Source organism: Amblyraja radiata, chromosome 23, assembly GCF_010909765.2.
Source record: "Amblyraja radiata isolate CabotCenter1 chromosome 23, sAmbRad1.1.pri, whole genome shotgun sequence".
NCBI classification, from domain to species: Eukaryota; Metazoa; Chordata; class Chondrichthyes; order Rajiformes; family Rajidae; genus Amblyraja; species Amblyraja radiata.
Window position 1 is genome coordinate 2,025,008 of NC_045978.1, and position 20,953 is coordinate 2,045,960.

Genomic DNA, 20,953 nt, shown 5'->3' on the forward strand with positions numbered 1-20,953 from the left:
TAAGGGCTGCCGATTAATCTACAAACTCACACTACGGGATGTGGGGGGAAAGAGTGACTGCCGATGACAACCTTAGTAAGCTAGAACAAATGGGACTGATGTTAAAATAATGGTGTCAATTGCACCCTAAAAACACACCAACTATTGTACAATATTGACATAGATCTCTTGGACACTTAAGACCATCTTTAACCAGTCCACTTGAATTGAATTGAATGGAATGCTTTCTCACATGTGAGACGTCACAGTTCTTTGCTTGTTTACCCACAATCTAACCCACTTAGTCAGTTTATTATTTAAAGAACAATGATTTTAAAATCCATATTTTTATTCAGAATATTTACTTTGTAAGGATTTTTGAGGTGCAAGGATTTTATTTGATTAATTGCATACATCTTCGTACAATAGTTTTGAATTTCCGGTTAGAAACATATCCCGAGCACTGAATGTGATTCTTGTGTTGGGAAGCCTTTCGTTACAGATTATACCCTATCCTGCGCGCAGTTGGCAGGTGATAAATTCTTTTCGGATGCTTAATTGGTTCTCTGGAAATGTGGTACGACTGACTACACAATAAACCTCCCATTCCCCCCCACACCCACTCGTCCTCCATCTCATTTGATCCCACGCTCTCCTTGCAAACCACCCCACATCCAGCATCAAAAACATACCATCTTTATCATTTTGGCATCAACTGCAAAAACAAACAAATCAGTTAAGTTTTGCAGATAATGTAAAACCAATTAATCAATCACTAAGCTGATTAATCAATATATAATAAGCAACACGATGCATAACATCAAACGTATAAATTCGTCAGGGCTTTATTTGCAGAGTCCGAGCTGAAAAGATTAATGCTGTTCTGATGGGATTTGTCAATAAAAAAATAATAGAAGTGTTTCCTTTCTTCAGTGACATTCGCCTCCCTCCTTATTTACCTCCTTTTACACTGCGTGATTCATCATCAGTTGATATCATTGTCATGTTTTGGGTGAGTTTCTCTCTAAATGTTGACTATTTGGTCACCGGTTTTCTAGAATTGCGTGCTTTAAAAGGAGTTACGTGCCATGCATGGATATAAACACAGCGATTTGAGTTTAGTTTAGAGATACAGCCGGGAAATAATCCCTTTAGCCCACCGAGTCCACGCCGACCAGCGATCACCCTGTACACTAGCACTATCCTACACACCAGGGACAATTTACAATTTTACTGAAGCCAGTTAACGTACAAACCTGTACGTTGTTGGAACGTGGGATGAAACCAGAGCACCGGGAAAAAAACACAAAGCGGTCACGGCGTGAACGTGCAAACTCCTTACAGACAGCACCCATAGCCAGGATCAAACCGGGGTCTCTGGCGCTGTGAGGCAGTAACTCTAATGCTGCGCCATCGTGCCGCCTTTTGTAAACTTGTAAGATTTAAAAATGTATTTAAATTTAAATTCTCCAATTTTAGGTAACTAACCTTACAAACCCTACCCCCCCCCCCCCCCCCCCCCCAATTTTCCCTTCTCTTCCCTGTGACCGACGTGGGCTCAGATCCACTTCTCCCCATCCCTCTCCCCCCCCCCATATCCCTGTCTCTGGTTACACAATTTGTATCTTTTCTATCCTTATCTCGAACATTGTTTTCTTTGCATCGCTGGCCATTGTCCAACCAGCTGTCTAATGTAAACTTCCCACCCTCCCGTATCCATCTGTCCAGTTCAATCATTTGAACTTAAATTTATTATCCATGGTATGAAATTTGCAGAAGAAATCACAGTGGGCTGAGCGGGTTTATCACAAGGGGCACAGTTGTAAACTGCAGGAAAATATGAATGGAATAGTAAGGTGATGAAAAGGAAACAGGAAATTGCTTAATTCCTTAGAAATGTAAGATAATGCTTTGGATCGGGCAATCAAAGTAAGAACACGCACAATAAATGTGAAGGAACACAAATCTCTCTCATGGTAGCAGGATAAGGAGCTACGGTAATTTGTAAAATGGACTGAAAACCAGTATTTATTTGTAATGGTACATAAATATAAGATCAAGGAGATCATGCTGGAACTATACAAAGTGCTGGTGAAGGTGGGCCTGGAGATAAATGCTCTCCCAGTTACCATATTACAGGAAGGATGTGGTGGAATAACAAAGGTTCGGAGAAGCTATGGGAGAGGATATTGCTGGGGGAAAGATTATGTAGCGAGGTTGATTATTTTAGAATGAAAGTGAATTTTTGCTGTGGAGACCAAGCTGATGGATATTTTTAACGTGGAGATAGACAGATTCTTGATTAGACAATAGACAATAGACAATAGGTGTAGGAGTAGGCCATTCGGCCCCTCGAGCCAGCACCGCCATTCAATGTGATCATGGCTGATCATCCCCAATCAGTACCCTGTTCCTGCCTTCTCCCCATATCCCCTGACTTTTTAAGAGCCCTATCTAGCTCTCTCTTGAAAGTATCCAGAGAACCGGCCTCCACCGCCCTCTGAGGCAGAGAATTCCACAGACTCACAACTCTGTGAGAAAAAGTGTTTCCTCATCTCCGTTCTAAATGGCTTACTCCTTATTCTTAAACTGTGGCCCCTGGTTCTGGACTCCCCCAACATCGGGAACATGTTTCCTGCCTCTAGCGTGTCCAAGCCCTTAACAATCTTATATGTCTCAATGAGATTAGTGCGGGTGTCAGGGGTTATGAGGAGAAGCTAGGAGAATGGGGTTGAGAAGGAGAGATAGATCAGCCATGATTGAATGGCGGAGTAGACTTGATGGGCCGAATGGCCTAATTCTACTCCTACAATTATTATTATTGTTAAATCGTTGAAAACATTAGCGACGCAGTGGTGCTGGTTTCCGACAGGAACCATAATAATGGTTTATAAAGTTAAGGGAGATTAAGACGGGGGGTGAACAAGAGGTATGGCTTTCCCTTAAAATAAAGAGCAGTATTAAAGGGACAGATTTAATGTCGACACAAAATGCTGGAGTGACTCAAGCGGGTCAGGCAACATCTCTGGAGAAAAGGAATCGGTGATGTTTCAGGTCGGAACCCTTCTTCAAACTGAGTGATGGGGAAGATTTTTCAGTTGGAGGAAAGAGTTAGGGTGGAGTTGAGGAGAGAGCTTTTTACCTGAGAGGTTGTATGTCGGAATCTGCGATGACCACTTGATGTATCAGACACAAAATGCTGGAGTAACTCAGCGGGACAGGCAGCATCTCTGGAGCGAAGGAATGGGTGACGTTTCGGGTCGAGACCCTTCTTCAGAGTTTCGGATCTTGACCCGAAACGTCACCAATTCTCTCTCTCCAGAGATGCTGCCTGTCCCGCTGAGTTACTCCAGCATTTTGTGTCGATCTTTGGTTTAAACCGGCATCTGCAGTTCCTTCCGACACACTAGATATATCGGGGTCTATGAAGCTGTGCTTTGAGAGCAGGGAAGTGGGATTAGTCAAAACAGGTCTTTATTGACCATCCAAATAACCCAAACATTTCTATAATTATTTAAGAAGGAACTGCAGATGCTGGAAAATCGAAGGTAGACAAAAGTGCTGGAGAAACTCAGCGGGTGCAGCAGCATCTATGGAGCGACTGAAATAGGCAGCGTGCGAAACTTCGCCTATTTCCTTCGCTCCATAGATGCTACTGCACCCGCTGAGTTTCTGCAGCACTTTTGTCTATTTCTATAATTATATTCCTTTAAAAGAAAAGACAACATTTAAGAGACAGATTTAAGGTAAGTAGAAAAAAAGTTAGCGCGGAATAAGCGAGTTCGGTATTTCGACTGCGCATGCCCTCACTCCTCCTCGGGGTTGTGGATGAAGCGGCAGTGGGCACCGTAGGGGCAGAAGCCGGTGGTGCGCAGCTCGGCCAGCCGTGGGCGAACTGGCACTTGTCGCCGTAGCGGCCCATCGGGGAGCGGGTTCCTCTGCAATTGTAGCGGGGTTGGGCTGGAGTTGGCACTGGCTGTGGGTCTGTGGGTCCTCTGCCCTGGGGGCTGGTCTCCGGTCGGTCTGGACGTCTCCGGCCGCCCCCCCGGGTGGGGATGGGACACTCGAGTGGGGGAACGGGGATGGTCCAGGTCCAGTGGCGGTCCGGCAAGGCTTGCGGCACCCCCCCCCCCCCGGGTCTCTCCCCCCCCACCCCGTCTCCCCCCCCCAACTGCCCTGTCTCGGTCCCGTCCCCCCCGTCCCCCCCCCCCCCCTCCCACTGAAAAAAGACAAAAAAATCGGATCCAAACTTTACTCACTGAATCTACAGCGCTTCGTTCGATTTTTTTTAATAGCGTTCGACCTTTGACAAATCCCATGATTCCTTTTGTTTTTCGGAATACCGAACTCGCTTATTGAGAGGAGAGCACGCTGCAGTTTGAAGAAGGTTCCCAACTCAAAACGTCACCTATCCATGTTCTCCAGAGATGCTGCCTGGCCCGCTGAGTTACTCCAGCCCTTTGTCATCTTTGGAAACCAGCATCTGGAGGTTCTTGTTTCTACATCAAACAGCGCAACACAGGGACATCTCGTTCAGCCAAACACCATGCCAAGTGAAATGAATCTCCGCCTCCTGCACTTGGTCCATATCCCTCAATATCCAATGCGCCCAACAAAAGCCTCTTCAACTCCACTCTGGTATCTGCCTCCACCACCACCCCTGGCTCCAGGCACCCACCATTTTATGTATAAAAAACCTGCTCCATACGGAGTTTGTACGTTCTCCCCGTGACCTGCGTGGGTTTTCACCCAGATCTTCGGTTTCCTCCCGCACTCCAAAGACGTACAGGGATGTAGGTTAATTGGCTTGGAAAATGTAAAAATTGTCCCTAGTGTGTGTAGGATAGTGTTAATGTGCGGGGATCGCTGGCCGGCGCAGACCCGGTGGGCCGAAGAGCCTGTTTCCGCGCTGTATCTCTAAACTAAACTAAACATACATCTACTTTAAGCTTTGCCCCTCTCACCTCTCACCTTAAAGCACCCTAGCCTTTGACATTTCCACCAGGGATAAACATCCCACCTTATCTATGCCTCTCATCATTGTGTACACTTCTATCAGCTCTCCATTCAGTCGATGCTTGAGAGAAAACTATCCATGTTTGTCCAACCACAATCTAAGATTGTTCAACATGAGATTTAAAATCCAAAATCACTCCATTCCTTTGTGCCAGTAACTCCTTATCAAATAAAAATGAAAGTCAAGAAACCTCTAAGCTTCAAGTGCCAGGAGTTATGAATGAAAAGAAAGATAAAAAGCCACAAAATCACCAGTAATTCACAGCAGAATTAGTGTTTAATTTGCCTTAACGTGTGCATTTGGCAATAGTTTATTTTGAGCTGTTTCTTCAAATAAAGAGTGGAGATTTTGATGGCGAGCAGGGCGGCCTCGTACACCCACCTGCATCTTTGATTCTGCTTGTCATTTTAAATGGATGCTTTCCTAACAAATACCGAGAAAGCAGCAAACCGCATCCCGTAACTTTTCTGCAGCGAGAGACCAGTTTTTCCTGTAGTCAATCAACACCCTGGGGGTAGATGCATCTTTGGGATTAAGCCGTTCAGCAAAAACTGAGCGTAGTAGACAGGTTTATGACTTCCTGTTTCAAAATCCAAGGTCTACTTGAAACTCTCTCAGCAGCACGAGTTTAAACCCTCGTGTATGCAGTTTCCGACAGAAACAAGCTGAAAGCATTCTGTAGAATTGTGCCTAACTTTCTGGACAAGGCAGGTCAAGATTAAAATGCTGAGAATTAGTCTCTTTGTGTTGCGTGCCTGTTTACAGTATATTATTTTCATATTTTGTTATTGTTAAATACTTCTGCCTATTTACACCTCCCCCCCCCACCCCCCACCCACCCAATGCTGAGAAGCCACTTCCTTGGAGGAAGGAGACCCATGGTCACTGGTTGTCACTTCAACTTTTGCTGATGCCTCATTAATACATCTGGCATGTTATCCTAAACGCATTGTTCTTGCAGTCATCTTTGAGGTATGGGTCTCATACCATGGGTCTCTTACCACCCCACATATACCCCACCCGTGAAAGTGGGTGAGGGTGAGGCCTGCCTTTGTCGCCTCTCTGAAGGTCAGATTGTGATCACCTGCTGGATTGTTCCAATTGAAGGCAGCGAACATTCATTGTGTTTGTCTTCCATGTAAAAATCTCAAAGCATTATTTAGCCTCTCCATGAATGTCGATTGCTTCAGCTCACAGAGTTCGGCAACCTACGGCCCCCGGGCCGAATGCGGCCCGTAACCCGAAATCATCCGGCCCGCAGGCGGATTTTCCCCCCCGAAATCATCCGGCCCGCAGGCGGATTTTCCCCCCCGTAATTATCCGGCCCGCTGGGCTCCCGCCCCGAGCGCGACCGAGCTCTGGCCGTACCGCATCCTGCGCAAAGCCGCCGGCACGGCCGCGCACCTTCTGGCAACACGTTTAAGAAAGAACTTCAGATGCTGGAAAAATCGAAGGTAGACAAAAATGCTGGAGAAACTCAGTGGGTGAGACATGCGAGGATTGCATGAGGCTGCCTCACCCGCTGAGTTTCCTCAGCTTTTTTGTCTACCTTTTGTGAACATGTGATTTGATGCCTGCCATCCGGGGCGGGATCCATGTGTACACGTGATAGATGTGGCCCGCCATCCGCTCACAGATATGCGTCCTGCCCTCTATGCAGAACAAGGTTGCTGACACCTGCTTTAGCTGGACACTTCTGGGCCTGTTCCTCTGCTGAAGATTGAGGGAGAGAATGAACTGGTCCCGGTCTGGTGCCGTAGCCCTCACGCCAAGAAGCTGGAAGCTGCCCTCAACAGCACCCTGCGGACTGTCTCCGGATGCCTACGAGCCACCCCAGTAAACCAACTGCCCGTCCTCGCTGGCATCGCCCCAGCCAACATCAGACGAGAAGCAGCCACGCTGGCCCTCTCTCGAGAGAGAGAGAGAGAGGCACAGACCAATGAATCCCACCTCCTCCATCAGATCGTCACAGAGACACCACGACGAGTGCGTCTCAAGTCACGGCGCCCCTTTGCCACGCAAGCCCAAGAGCTGCTCTGCACAACACCGGCTGATGCTTCTAAGGCCGCCTGGGTCAAGACGAGATGGAGAGACCAGTGGAAGTCAGTGGAACCATCTAGGCTACACCAGTACATCGATGACCCCATGGACGTCCCTGGCCAGGACCTGCCCCTGAAAGCAGTGGACAATCCTCAACCGCTTGAGAACAGACGTCAGACGCTATGGAGTAGCGATGAAGAGGTGGGGCCTCGTGGACAGTGAGCGCCTCCTACGAGTGTGGGGACCCAACACAGACAGTGGAGCACATCGTCACCAGTTGCCCCAAACAACGATTGGCCACCGAATGGTGAACGAGGTCTGATTGACCTGGACGATGACCCGTTGGCCTGGCTCGCCTCAACGGAGCTGCAGGTCTACAAGACACACGCAAGGAGAAGAACTGGTGCCCAATCTCCAGGCTCAGTACGGACATCGAAAATCCCACTTCCTCATTTGCCCTTAGAAATGAACATTCAAAATGCAAAAATGTGAACTGAATCATCACAATCTCACAAAGCGGAAAGCTTCTTGCCATAGAAGGTTCACCAGACTAATTCCTGGGATGGCAGGACTTTCATATGAAGAAAGACTGGATAGACTCGGCTTGTACTCGCTAGAATTGTACTCGCTAGAATTTAGAAGATTGAGGGGGGATCTTATAGAAACTTACAAAATTCTTAAGGGGTTGGACAGGCTAGATGCAGGAAGATTGTTCCCGATGTTGGGGAAGTCCAGAACAAGGGGTCACAGTTTGAGGATAAGGGGGAAGTCTTTTAGGACCGAGATGAGAAACATTTTTTTCACACAGAGAGTGCTGAATCTGTGGAATTCTCTGCCACAGAAATTAGTTGAGGCCAGTTCATTGGCTATATATAAGAGGGAGTTAGATGTGGCCCTTGTGGCTAAAGTATCAGTGGGTATGGAGAGAAGGCAGGTACAGGATACTGAGTTGGATGATCAGCCATGATCATATTGAATGGCGGTGCAGGCTCGAAGGGCCGAATGGCCTACTCCTGCACCTATTTTCTATGTTTCTATGTTTCTATGAAACTGCTTATTCAAATACAGATGCATACCCTAACGATTTTAACACGCATTCCCCAATGATGTTGGCTTCGCTTCATATTACAGGCCTCAGTTTTCTTTGGGACTAGGCCAATTATGTGTTGAACTGGTACATGAAGTAATTTGCAGTAAGTACTTCTTAGATAAAGATCTGATCTGCTCCATTTACCTAACTAACATAGCACAGAAGTTCAAAGAACAAAGACTGCGCCGTTTCAGTAAAACATAACCGTGGTAAAGATCAGAGAACAATTACCTATCATAGGTAGACAAAAGTGCTGGAGAAACTCAGCGGGTGCGGCAGCATCTATGGAGCGAAGGAAATAGGCAACGTTTCGGGACGAAATAAGTAAGTAAGTAAGTAAGTAAGTTTATTGGCCAAGTATTCACATACAAGGAATTTGCCTTGGTGCTCCGCCCACAAGTAACAACATGACATACAGTGACAGTTACAAATGACTCAGAAAACACTAAACATTAATAATAATAAGACATTAATGATAAAACACCAATCATGTGAACCGACAAAATACCAGATCAAAGGGAGGCTACAGATTTTTGGCTGTTGAGTAGAGCAACTACTCGTGGATAAAAACTGTTTTTATGTCTGGCTGTAGCAGCTTTGACAGTCCGGAGTCGCCTTCCAGAGGGAAGTGATTCAAAGAGTTTGTGGCCAGGGTGAGAGGGGTCAGAGATGATCTTGCCCGCTCGATTCCTGGCCACAAGTTCGATCCTGACCATGGGTTCTGTCTGTATGGAGTTCGTACGTTCTCCCTGTGACCGCGTGGGTTTTTCTCTGGGTGCACTGGTTTCCTCCCGCACTCCCAAACACCAAAGACGTACAGGTTTGTAGATTAATTGACTTTGGTAAAATTGTAAATTGTCCCTAGTCAGTGTGTAGTAGGATAGGGCTAGTGTACGGGGTGATCATTGCTTGGCGTTTTGTATAATTCCCGGATGTGCGGGAGTGGGCGCCGTCTGTGTATGGCTGCCTGCCCGCAGTCCGTCCCTACTCCTTTTTTATTTTATTTTATTTTAAGTCCTGTTAAAAAATGTTAGTGGAGGTCTTCTATGTGGGGGGGGTGGGGGTGGGGAAGGGGGAAACTTTATTTCTTAGTCCCCTACCTGGTCGGAGAGGCAGCATTCCTCCAAGCTGCTTCTTCACCCCGTCCTCGCGGCCTACCATCGAGAATGGAGCGGCGTTTCCTGTCGGGACCGGCCGGGACTACAGCTTCGGCGGCGGTGGTGCAGCGCTGGGATGCCAACGGGGAGCGGGCGATGCCTTACCGGGTCGCCGTGCGGTAAGCTCCGGAACGCTGTGGCCGTCGATCCCAACATCGCGGAGCTGGGGCTGCGGGCGTCCGGCCGCGGGCGGCGCTGGATTTGGAGCGCCGCAGAGCCAGGGTTCAAGTTCGCCGGGGTCGGAGTTACAACCGGCGCGGCCTGAGGACTACGAGTGCCCCGGTCCCCAGGGAGGAGGCAGCCGCTCCAGACTTCTCCAAGCCGCTGAGGAATGTTTCACCCGACGCCGAAGTTCCATCTTCACGGCAAGAGGGCTCTGAAAATCATCGGACTGGCTGCAAGGCCACAAATGGGCCCCGACCTCGGGTGTTTCACAGAGGAAGAGGACTTAACTTTCTGGTGCCTTTCCCCACAGTGGAAAGTTTTGATTCTGCTGTGGGGGGACGTTTGTGTTGAACTCTAAAATGTGTTGTGTCCATTTTATTCATTTTTTTTTAACCTTTTTCTATGGTTTGTAATGTAACTTACTATTTAATTTATGTAAAGCACTTTGCTGTTATGTTGTCTGTTTATGATGTCTTGTTTATTCTTCTGTACAGCACTTTGGTCAACATTGGTTGTTTTAAAGTGCTTAACAAATAAAGTTGGATTGGATTGGATTGGATTGTGACCATGCTGTATCTCTAAAGTCTAACGTTTACCTTTGCGGAATAGTTAATATTTATTAGAATCTCTTCCAGATATTATCATAGATAAATATTACACAAAATTATTTGAAAGAATGCAGCCCCATTGATATAGTTGACCAGTCTAATGCAAAGTATAAATCTGTCATTCAACTGCTGAGGAGTAATCCAATATCAATATCAATCCAATATCATTGTGCCTCACCTACTTCTGATGGAGATTACTCCACAAACATCTGTAAGATGTGATAGGTCGCAGCAATTGTCAAACTGGCTTTTTTGATGACTGTGATATATTCCAGTTAATTACCTATTTCATGAATAAACATTACATGACAACTTAGAGCATTTAAAAAACAAGTACCATAGTGAGATACGATATGATACGAAGGCACTTTATTGCCAGACCGAGGTCTGAAATTTGCTTATGCCTACAGCCATACAATAAAATAAAGAACACAACATCTGATAGAGTCCAACATAAAACATCCCCACACAGCAGAATCCAAAAAGTTTCCCATTGTGAGGGAAGCCACCAAAGTCAGTCTCTTCCTCCGATGTTCACCCGTGGTCGAGGCCTCCGGAGCCCTCCGCCGTCGCCGCTACGGCAGCCCACCGCTCAGGCCCACTCGCCGGGATGTTGAAACTCCAACGTCGGAACCTCAGCGGCTTGGACCTCCGAATCAGCCACTATGCACCAGATATGGGCCAAATACAGGCAAATGGCTCACTCAATATGCCAGCTTGGTCGGCAAGGACAAAGTGGGCCAAGGGGCCAGTTTACAGCTTTATGTGTCCACAACAAACAAAAAATAATATTCTTGAAATCACTTTGTTCGGGAATTGTTTCTGCTGAACGGTTGCAGAGAGAGGTCTCATCTGAATGTGGTGTGTCTTTGACTGCTACCATGGCACAGTCACATTTCAAAGTGCTGGGGAACTCAACTACTCAGGCAGCATCTATTGCTGGAGGTACGGACAAATGGCATTCCGGGTTTTAGTCTGGACAAGGGTCCCAGCCCGTCCATTCCCCTCACCCACTGAGTTCCTCCAGCACTTTGTGTTTTTCTCTCATGATTCCCGCATCTGCAGTTCCTTGCTTCTGTCGCCATGGTTACTCCGTGATGCTCACTAATTCTTTCACTAAAACTCGTTCTTCTTCACTAATTCCTTTCACAGCTGATTTTAATCTTCTGATTTTCTTTCTCTGCCAAGTATCAATTCAGAATAAAGGAAGAAAAATCTTGTAAATATTTGTTTCTCATAATTAAAACAGTTTCATGGGTAATGAATGAAAATCGTTTCTATGCGTTAAAAATAGTGACGGAGGAATTCCATTTAGTGATCAAGTATTTTTTTTTAAATTATCAAGTGGAAGAACCAGTATCACCTCTTTTTTTTTAAATCAAAAATAAATGTAAATCAACAGTGCAAAATTCAATACGAAAACAATACCAACAAAGCCACCACCATAGTATAATTCTTAAAAATCAAATATATTCAGTATTACACGACTATGTTACAATCCTCGTCAAAGATACATTCTACCCCCCGCGGTCCCGGAAATCCCCCAGGGCGCCCGTGGACAGTGTGTAGTCCCTCTCTAGCACCACCCCGGTGCAGACATAACCCCGGAAAATGGAGCAGGCAGCCGGCTCGGGCAGAGCCCTCTTCCCCTGGCGCCATCACTCGCAGATGGCCAGACCAGTGTCACCTCAGTAGGAAGAAAAACACAGACATGTCCAGTCAGTCAATGAGTCAATTTATTTGTGTAGCATATTTAAATACAACTCACGTTGACCAAAGTGCTGTACATCAGTGCAGGTACTAACATGCTACATACAGTGGTACACAGACCTAACAATACATACATACACTGTGTACAGCACCCCATCAGAGGGACTCAAAAACGCTAGGGAGTAGAAATCGGTTTTGAGCCTCGGCTTAAAGGAGTCGATGGAGGGGGCAGTTCTGATGAGGAGCGGGATGCTGTTCCACAGTCTAGGTGCTGCAACCGCAAAAGTGCGGTCGCCCCTGAGCTTAAACCTAGACCGCGGGATAGTCAGTAGCCCCAAGTCGGCCGACCTGAGGGACCTGGAGCTAGAATGATGGGTTAGAAGATTTTTTATATGGGGGGGGGGGGGGGGGGGGCTTTGTATACGAATAAGAGGAGCTTGAAGTTGATTGTGTACCGTACTGGGAACCAGTGGAGAGAGGCCAGGATCGGGGTGATGTGGTCCCTTTTACGGGCACACGTCAGAAGTCTCGCTGCGGCATTTTGAACCAATTGCAGGCGGGACAGGGAAGATTGGCTGATGCCAGTGTACAGGGAGTTGCAGTAGTCAAGGCGGGAGGAGATGAATGCGTGGATGGTTTTTTTCAAGGTCGTCGAATTGGAGGAATGGTTTGATTTTAGCTATGGTACGAAGCTGGAAGAAACTAACTAGTCCAGCAAGAGTTTAAAACCAAGCAATGTTTGGAAATAATTTCGATATTTTCATTTTTCATACTCACTAGTCCTGACATGCAGTTATCAATACTTAATATCGCTGTTTCTTAAATTACTTTTCTTTTATAAACTTAAAATGTGCTCCAGGCAAAAACAGACGTTCTGGTCCCGACAAGAACGCTATAACACAGGCCTTTGTGTGACAAACCTATCGACATGTTCAAACAACGGTACAGGAAAGTTAATCCCAGTGATTGAACAGTTTGTGTTTATTTTGTCGCTTCTAAGTGAAGGTTTTCAGCTGCATGAAGATGATCACAATTTTTTTTTTCTTTGATTTGTAAATATCTTCGTTTTTGGTGATGGTGGTGATGGTAATAATGGGCTCAGCCCAGACCACCACGGGCACAGCCCTCTCCTCTCATCAAAAGCATCAACACCAGGCCCTGCCCAAGAAGGCGGCATCTATCATTCCCGATGTTGGGGGAGTCCAGAATCAGGGGCCACAGTTTAAGAATAAGGGGTAAGCCATTTAGAACGGAGACGAGGAAACACCTTTTCACACAGAGAGTTGCGAGTCTGTGGAATTCTTTGCCTCAGAGGGCGGTGGAGGCTGGTTCTTTGGATGCTTTCAAGAGAGAGCTAGATAGGGCTCTTAAAAATAGCGGAGTCAGGGGATATGGGGAGAAGGCAGGAACGGGGTACTGATTGTGGATGATCAGCCATGATCAAATTGAATGGCGGTGCTGGCTCGAGGGGCCGAATGGCCTACTCCTGCACCTATTGTCTGTTGTCCATTGTCTATTGTCTATCACGGATCCCCACCATCTGGGCTGTGCTCTCTTTTCACTGCTGCTGTGGGGCAGGAGGTTCAGCAGCCCGGTGTCCCGCACCACCAGGTTTTGAGGAACAGATACTTTCCTGAAACAATCCGTTTTTTAACCAAACTTGCACATCGCTAACCTTACCTAATGGAACACCACGACCACACTTGCACTGTTGCCGACTTGTTTTCTACTGTGTTTTTGGACTAATCTCTTAGTTTAGGTTAGTTTTGTTTATGTATATGAAGGAACTGCAGAGGTTGGTTTAATATGAAGATAGACACAAAATGCTGGAGTAACTCAGCGGGACAGGCAGCATTTCTGGAGAGAAGTACTTCTTCAAAGTAGACATACCTTGAGTTTGAAGAAGGGTTTCGACCCGAAACGTTGCCTATTTCCTTCGCTCCATAGATGCTGCCTCACCCGCTGAGTTTCTCCAGCATTTTTGTCTACCTTCGATTTTCCAGGGATGGCGGGACTGTCATAAGAGGAAAGATTGAAAAGACTAGGCTTGTATTCACTGGAGTTTAGAAGGATGAGGGGATATCTTATAGAAACATATAAAATTATAAAAGGACTGGACAAGCTAGTTGCAGGAAAAATGTTCCCAATGTTGGGCGAGTCCAGAACCAGGGGCCACAGTCTTAGAATAAAGGGGAGGTCATTTAAGACTGAGGTGAGAAAAAACTTTTTCACCCAGAGAGTTGTGAATTTGTGGAATTCCCTGCCACAGAGGGCAGTGGAGGCCAAGTCACTGGATGGATTTAAGAGAGAGTTAGATAGAGCTATAGGGGCTAGTGGAGTCAAGGGATATGGGGAGAAGGCAGGCACCGGTTATTGATAGGGGACGATCAGTCATGATCACAATGAATGGCGGTGCTGGCTCGAAGGGCCGAATGGCCTCCTTCTGCACCTATTTTCTATGCTTCTATGTTTTTGTCTACATTTGTTTTTACACAGTCTTGCTTTTACTGTCTTTTTCTTATCATAAACCTGTATAAATAATGTTTTGTGTGCTGTCTGTCTATGTGCCTGAACTCTGCTGCTGCAAGCAAGATTTTCATTATACCTGCACTTCACTGCACTTATATGACAATAAACATAACTGAACTTGACTTGCTAAGTTCAATAAATACAAGATTCCTTCTAAAACTGAATTAATGGAGACTATGTAAAACCTTACAGCAGTGAATAATTTGAACCAAGTGACTATTGAAGCAATACCTTAAGGCTATTCTGCCTGATACAACACATGCAGCAGAATTAGTCTAACGTCTGAACAAAACAGAAGGCCCAATAACAGAAGGATAAAGTAAACACTCACAGTCCTTGTCCCGGGGCCGAGGATTCTAAAACCTGAGTGGAAACGCTTGAGGTGAGAGGGCAGAGATTTCAGAGGGACCTCGGGGTCAGCGGTTTCACTCAGCGGGTAGTGCATATCTGGAATGGGCTGCCAGAGGAGGAAATACAATAGGACACAATTATGACTTTTAAAAGACATTTGGACTGATATGTGGATAGGAAGGGTTTCGTGGGCTACGGGCCAACTGCAGGCAAATGGGACGAGCCCATTATACCAACTTGGGTGGCATGGACAAGGTGGGCTGAAGGGCCTGTTTTTGTGCAGTATAGCTCGAACCACAAATTAAGAAAATATATGTTCAAATCCATTGAAAAATAAGGTGCCATGCCAGTTAGTTAGTTTAGTTTAGTTTAGTTTAGTGAGTGTGGAAACAGGCCCTTCGACCCACAAAGTCCGCACCGACCATCGATCACCCGTACACTAGCTCTATGTTCAAGATCGTCCCGTCAACGGAAGGCTCAAGGCCCCCGACCTCGGGGAAGCAAAGGGAAGAGATTTCAACTTATTTTTCGCCTTCCATCACAGTGAGGAATGTGGAGGAGTCGCTGTGGTGGATGTTTATGTTAAGATGTGTTTTGTGTGTTCTGTTGCAAAACATACTTGGCTAATAAAGTATTATTGTGATTGTGATTGATTGATTGTGATGTTACCCCACTTTCACACCCTACACACTGGGAGTCATTTACAGAAGCCAATTAATCTACAAACCTGCACAACTTTGGAATGTGGGAGGAAACCCTAGCACCCAGAGAAAACCCGCGGGGTCACAGGGAGAAGGTACAAACTCTGCACAGACAGCACCAGTAGTCAGGATCAAACCCAAGTCTCTGGCGCTGTGAGGCAGCAACTCTACCGCTGCACCACCCATGTCGAACCTGTGTGTAGATATCGATATTTGCATGCAAGAGTTTGAAGGAGAAGATATGGTAGCCACTGCTGATTCAAATTCAGAAGAAGCATGTTAGCATTTTAGTTCTTTCACAGATAGTGAACTTACATGTAAGAAAAAAAGATCCAATTAAAATGGTACTGCGGCCACGAGGCTCCCCTTTAATCTTTAACTCAACTTCTCAATCTGTATCCCTGGAGGTGAGAAGTAATCTGACAGTTAAAGAAAGTGCAGGCAGTTGTCAAGAAAAACCTGGCACTTGGTTGTTCAAAAGGGAACTGCAGATGCTGGAATATCGAAGGTACACAAAATTGCTGGGGAAACTCAGCGGGTGCAGCAGCATCTATGGAGCGAAGGAAATAGGCGACGTTTCGGGGTTTCAGACCTGGCACTTGTTCAGTTTGCGGAAGGCCAAGCATAATGTTAATGATTCTGGTTCTGTTCCCCCGATGCAGATGATGCTGCCTGAAGCTAAAGCCACTGGTGAAGATGCTCACATGATTGCCTCAACCACCCTCCATTCTCATCAGGAAGAAAAAGCAGAAAGAAGGGGAGAAGGATCACACTTTAGTTTCGTTTAGAGATTTAGCCTGGAAGCGTGTCCGCTCCGACTAGTGATCCCTGCACTATCCTACACACACTAGGGACAATTCTACATTGATACCAAAAGCAATTAACCTACAAACCCGTACGTACGTCTTTGGAGTGTGGCAGGAAACCACAGATCTCGGATTAAACCCACGCAGGTGACGGGGAGGACGTACAAACTCCGTACAGACAGCACCAGTAGTCAGGATTGAAGCTGGGTCTCTGGTGCTGTGAGGCAGCAACTCTACCGCTGCGCCACCATGCTGCCTAAAGGTAGCTGGTGTAAACACTGTACTGAGGTGCAGTGACAAGTGGAATATGCTGAGAGAATGGAGCGGCTGGGCTTGTATACACTGGAGTTTAGAATGATGAGAGGGGATCTTATTGAAACATATAAGATTATTAAGGGTTTGGACACGCTAGAGGCAGGAAACATGTTCCCGATGTTGGGGAAGTCCAGAACCAGGGGCCACAGTTTAAGAATAAGGGGTAAGCCATTTAGAACGGAGATGAGGAAACATTTTTTGACACAGAGAGTTATGAGTCTGTGGAATTCTCTGCCTTAGAGGGCGGAGGAGGCCGGTTCTCTGGTTACTTTCAAGAGAGAGCTAGATAGGGCTCTTAGAGATAGTGGAGTCAGGGGATATGGGGAGAAGGCAGGAACGGGGTACTGATTGGGGATGATCAGCCATGATCACATTGAATGGCGGTGCTGGCTCAAAGGGCTGAATGGCCTACTCCTGCACCTATTGTCTATTGTGTTTTGACAAGCTTTGTTTATGCTATCCCAACAGATCAGATAATATTACACTGTACATGAAGGGAAAGGGTGCAGAGAAGATTTACGAGGATGTTGCCAGGACTAGAGGGTGTGAGCTATGGGCAGGGGTTGGGCAGGCTGGGTCTCTATTCCTTGGAGCGCAGGAGGATGAGGGGTGATCTTATAGAGGTGTATAAGATTATGAGAGGAATAGATCGGGTAGACGTACAGAGTCTCTTGCCCAGAGTAGGTGAATTGAGGACCAGAGGACATAGGTTTAAGGTGAAGGGGAAAAGATTTAATAGGAATCTGAGGGGTAACTTTTTCACACAAAGGGTGGTGGATGTATGGAACAAGCTGCCAGAGGAGGTAGTTGAGGCTGGGAATATACCAACGTTTAAGAAACAGTTTGACAGGTGCATGGATAGGACAGGTTTGGAGGGATATGGACCAAATGCTGGCAGGTGGGACTAGTGTAGATGGGACATGTTGTCCAGTGTGGGCAAAGTGTTTAAGAAGGAACTGCAGATGCTGGAAAATCGAAGGTAGACAAAAGTGCTGGAGAAAATCAGCGGGTGCAGCAGCATCTATGGAGCGAAGGAAATAGGCAATGTTTCGAAAATCGAAGGTTGACAAAAATGCTGGAGAAACTCAGCGGGTGCAGAGCGAAGGAAATAGGTAACGTTTCGGGCCGAAACCCTTTGGGTTTCGACCCGAAACGTTGCCTATTTCCTTTGGGTTTCGGCCCGAAACGTTGCCTATTTCCTTCGCTCCATTGATGCTGCTGCACCCGCTGAGTTTCTCCAGCACTTTTGTCTACCCGTCCAGTGTGGGCAAGTTGGGCCAAAGGGCCTGTTTCCACACTGTATCACCCTATGATGCAAGTACAAATTCAAGCACAATCGGTATATCGATGAGATACATTGGTGTCTGCGATGAATCAGAGGTTCATAAGACTATGAATGCTGGAGTGAATGTCTGAATAACAGCTTCTTCCTCTCTGTCATCAGGATTCTGAACAGTCCTTCCATAAACTAGGGTACTGTCCGATTCACTTCTACCCCATTGTGAAGAGTACAGCACAGCGACATGCCCTCCGCCCACAATGTCCAGGCTACACATGATCCATATCTCTCCATTCCCTCTTTATCGAAAAACCTCATAAACACCGCTCTTATCTGCCTTTCCCTCCACCCCAGGCAGCGCATTCCAGGCACCGACCACTCTCTGTGTAAACACTTCCCCCACGCAACCCCTTCAAACTCTGTCCCTCTCACCTGAAAGCGATGCCCTCTAGTCCTTGACATTTTTCCTGGGGAAAAGGTTCTGGTTGTCTACCCTGTCAGAATGTCAGAAGGAATTAGGCCAGTCGGCCCATCAAGTCTACTCCGCCATTCAATCATGGCTGAAATATCTCTCCCTCCGAACCCCATTTTCCTGCCTTCTCACCATAACCTCTAACACCCGTCTATCTACCTCCGTCCAGCACGGCCTGTGGACTTCGGGAGCTGCAGACTCCGGTAGGAGGTGGCCGATTCGGATGTCCAAGCCGTTGAGGATGTCCTCCAGTCTTGACATTAGGCTTCCATCACCCTGGCGAGCGGGCCTGAATTTCGGGCCGCCCGTAGCCGCGACAGCGGGGGGTCGGGAGCCCCCCCTAGACCACGGCTGAACAACAGAGGAGGATGACTGAATTATGGAGCCTTCCCTCACAGTGGGAAACTTTGATCCCGTTGTGTGGGGGATGTCTGTGTTAAAGACTATCGTGTTCTGTGCTCTTTTTTATTCGTATGGCTCTATGGTGACCACACATTTCACTGTACTAATTGGTACATGTGACAATAAATATCTCTTGTCTCTTGTATCTATCTCTGCCTTAAAAATATCCATTGCCTCCACAGCCTTCTGAGGCAAAGAATTCCACAGAATCGCCACCCTCTGACTAAAGAAATTCCTCCTCATCTCCTTCCTAAAAAAAAGTCCTTTAATTCTGAGGCTGTGACCTCTAGTCCTAGACTCTCCCACTAGTGGAAACGTCGTCTCCACATCCAATGCACCTCTCATAATGTCCGTAGTATTCATGGGCAATGATTGAAAGCAGTTCAAGTTCGATCGAGCAGTCAATGAGAATGAGTTCCCTTTTTCAGTCCATGCTGTTTGGGGCTCGGAATGCTATCTAAGAGGGATGATGGAGGCAACGAGCTTCATTATGTTTAGTAAACACTTGATGAGCTATCAACTCAAACTAGTTTGCGCACATACTAAGTCGAAGCAACATGTACATGTCTGCAGCAATTCATTCATCAAAGCTGGAAGCCAAATAAAGCAGCTGCCACAATCAAATAGATCAAGTCCGCACAATCAAATGGCATTTGAAATCAATTAAAGCCACATAGCTGTAACAGCTTGACTGGTCAGGCAGCATCTCAGGAAAACATGGATAGGCGACGTTTCAGGTCAGAGCCCTTCTTCCTTCTAAGTTACTCCTGCACTTTGTGCTTTTTATTGTAAACCAGCATGCGCAGTTCCTTGGATCTACTTTTGAAGTCAATTGTTAGAAGAATGTTGAATAAGAAGCAATGACATTCTTGAACTGATAAAAGTGTCCTCCTGCCTTGTCTACTTTCCTTGGATAGACACATAAAATCTGGAGTAACTCGGCAGGACAGGCAGCATCTCTGGATGAAGATCGACACAAAATGCTGGAGTAATTCAGCGAGACAGGCAGCATCTCTGGAGAGAAGGGATGAGTGACGTTTCGGGTCGAGACCCTTGGGTCTCGACCCGAAACGTCACCCATTCCTTCTCGTGTTTAAGAAGGAACTGCAGATGCTGGAAAATCGAAGGTACACAAAAATGCTGGAGAAACTCAGCGGGTGCAGCAGCATCTATGGAGCGAAGGAAATAGGCAACGTTTCGGGCCGAAACCCTTCTTCAGACCCATTCTTTCTCTCCAGGGATGCTGCCTGTCCCGCTGAGCTACTCCAGCTTTATCTACATTTTGATAGACTTAAATGTGAATCCAATCTAGACAATCTTTCTCAATTCAAAGACACTTGTGTTAACTTTACTCCACGACCATGACCACAAGAGAAGAGGAAACAGATGGAATGGGGACCATAACTTGAACTAAGATCGCTTGTTTTCAAAACACTTCCTCTTAATTTAAAAAAGATATCGGATCTTCGACCCACCTCTGTGGACCAAGATAAATAACTCTCTTTTCCAACAGGATGGCACATTCATCTAATAAATCTATTATGTATCCCAACACAGCTGCGAACCGCTGTAACTCATTGCAAGATCTTGTCGGCAGTATTTATTACCACTTCACTTCTTTCATTTTAGACATTTCACGTCAACACTCTGGAGAATTTTACTGTCATATGTCCTGAAACAGAAGAATGAACTGTGCAGTGACTAGTGGGATGCCGCAAGGCTCGGTGCTGGGACCCCAGCTATTTACAATATATATGAACGATTTAGACGAGGGAATTAAATGTGACATCTCCAAGTTTGCGGATGACACAAAGCTGGGTGGCAGTGTGAGCTGCGATGAGGATGCTATGAGGCTGCAGGGTGCATTAGATAGGTTGGGTGAGTGGGCAGATGCATGGCAGATGCAGTATAATGTGGATAAATGTGAGGTTATCCACTTTGGTGGCTAGAACAAGAAGGCAGATTATTATCTGAATGGTGTCAGATTTGGAAAAGGGGAGGTGCAACGAGACCTGGGTGTGCTTGTACATCAGTCACTGAAAGTAAACATGTAGGTACAGCAGGCAGTGAAGAAAGCTAAATGGCATGTTGGCCTTCATTGCGAGAGGATTTGAGTTTAGAAGCAAGGAGGTCCTACTGCAGTTGTACAGGGCCCTGGTGAGGCCGCACCTGGAGTATTGTGTGCCATTTTGGTCTCCTAATTTGAGGAAGAACATTCTTGCTATTGAGGGAGTGTAGCGTAGGTTCACCAGGTTAATTCCCAGGATGGCGGGACTGACATATGATGAAAGAATGGGTCGACTGAGCTTGTATTCACTGGAATTTAGAAGGA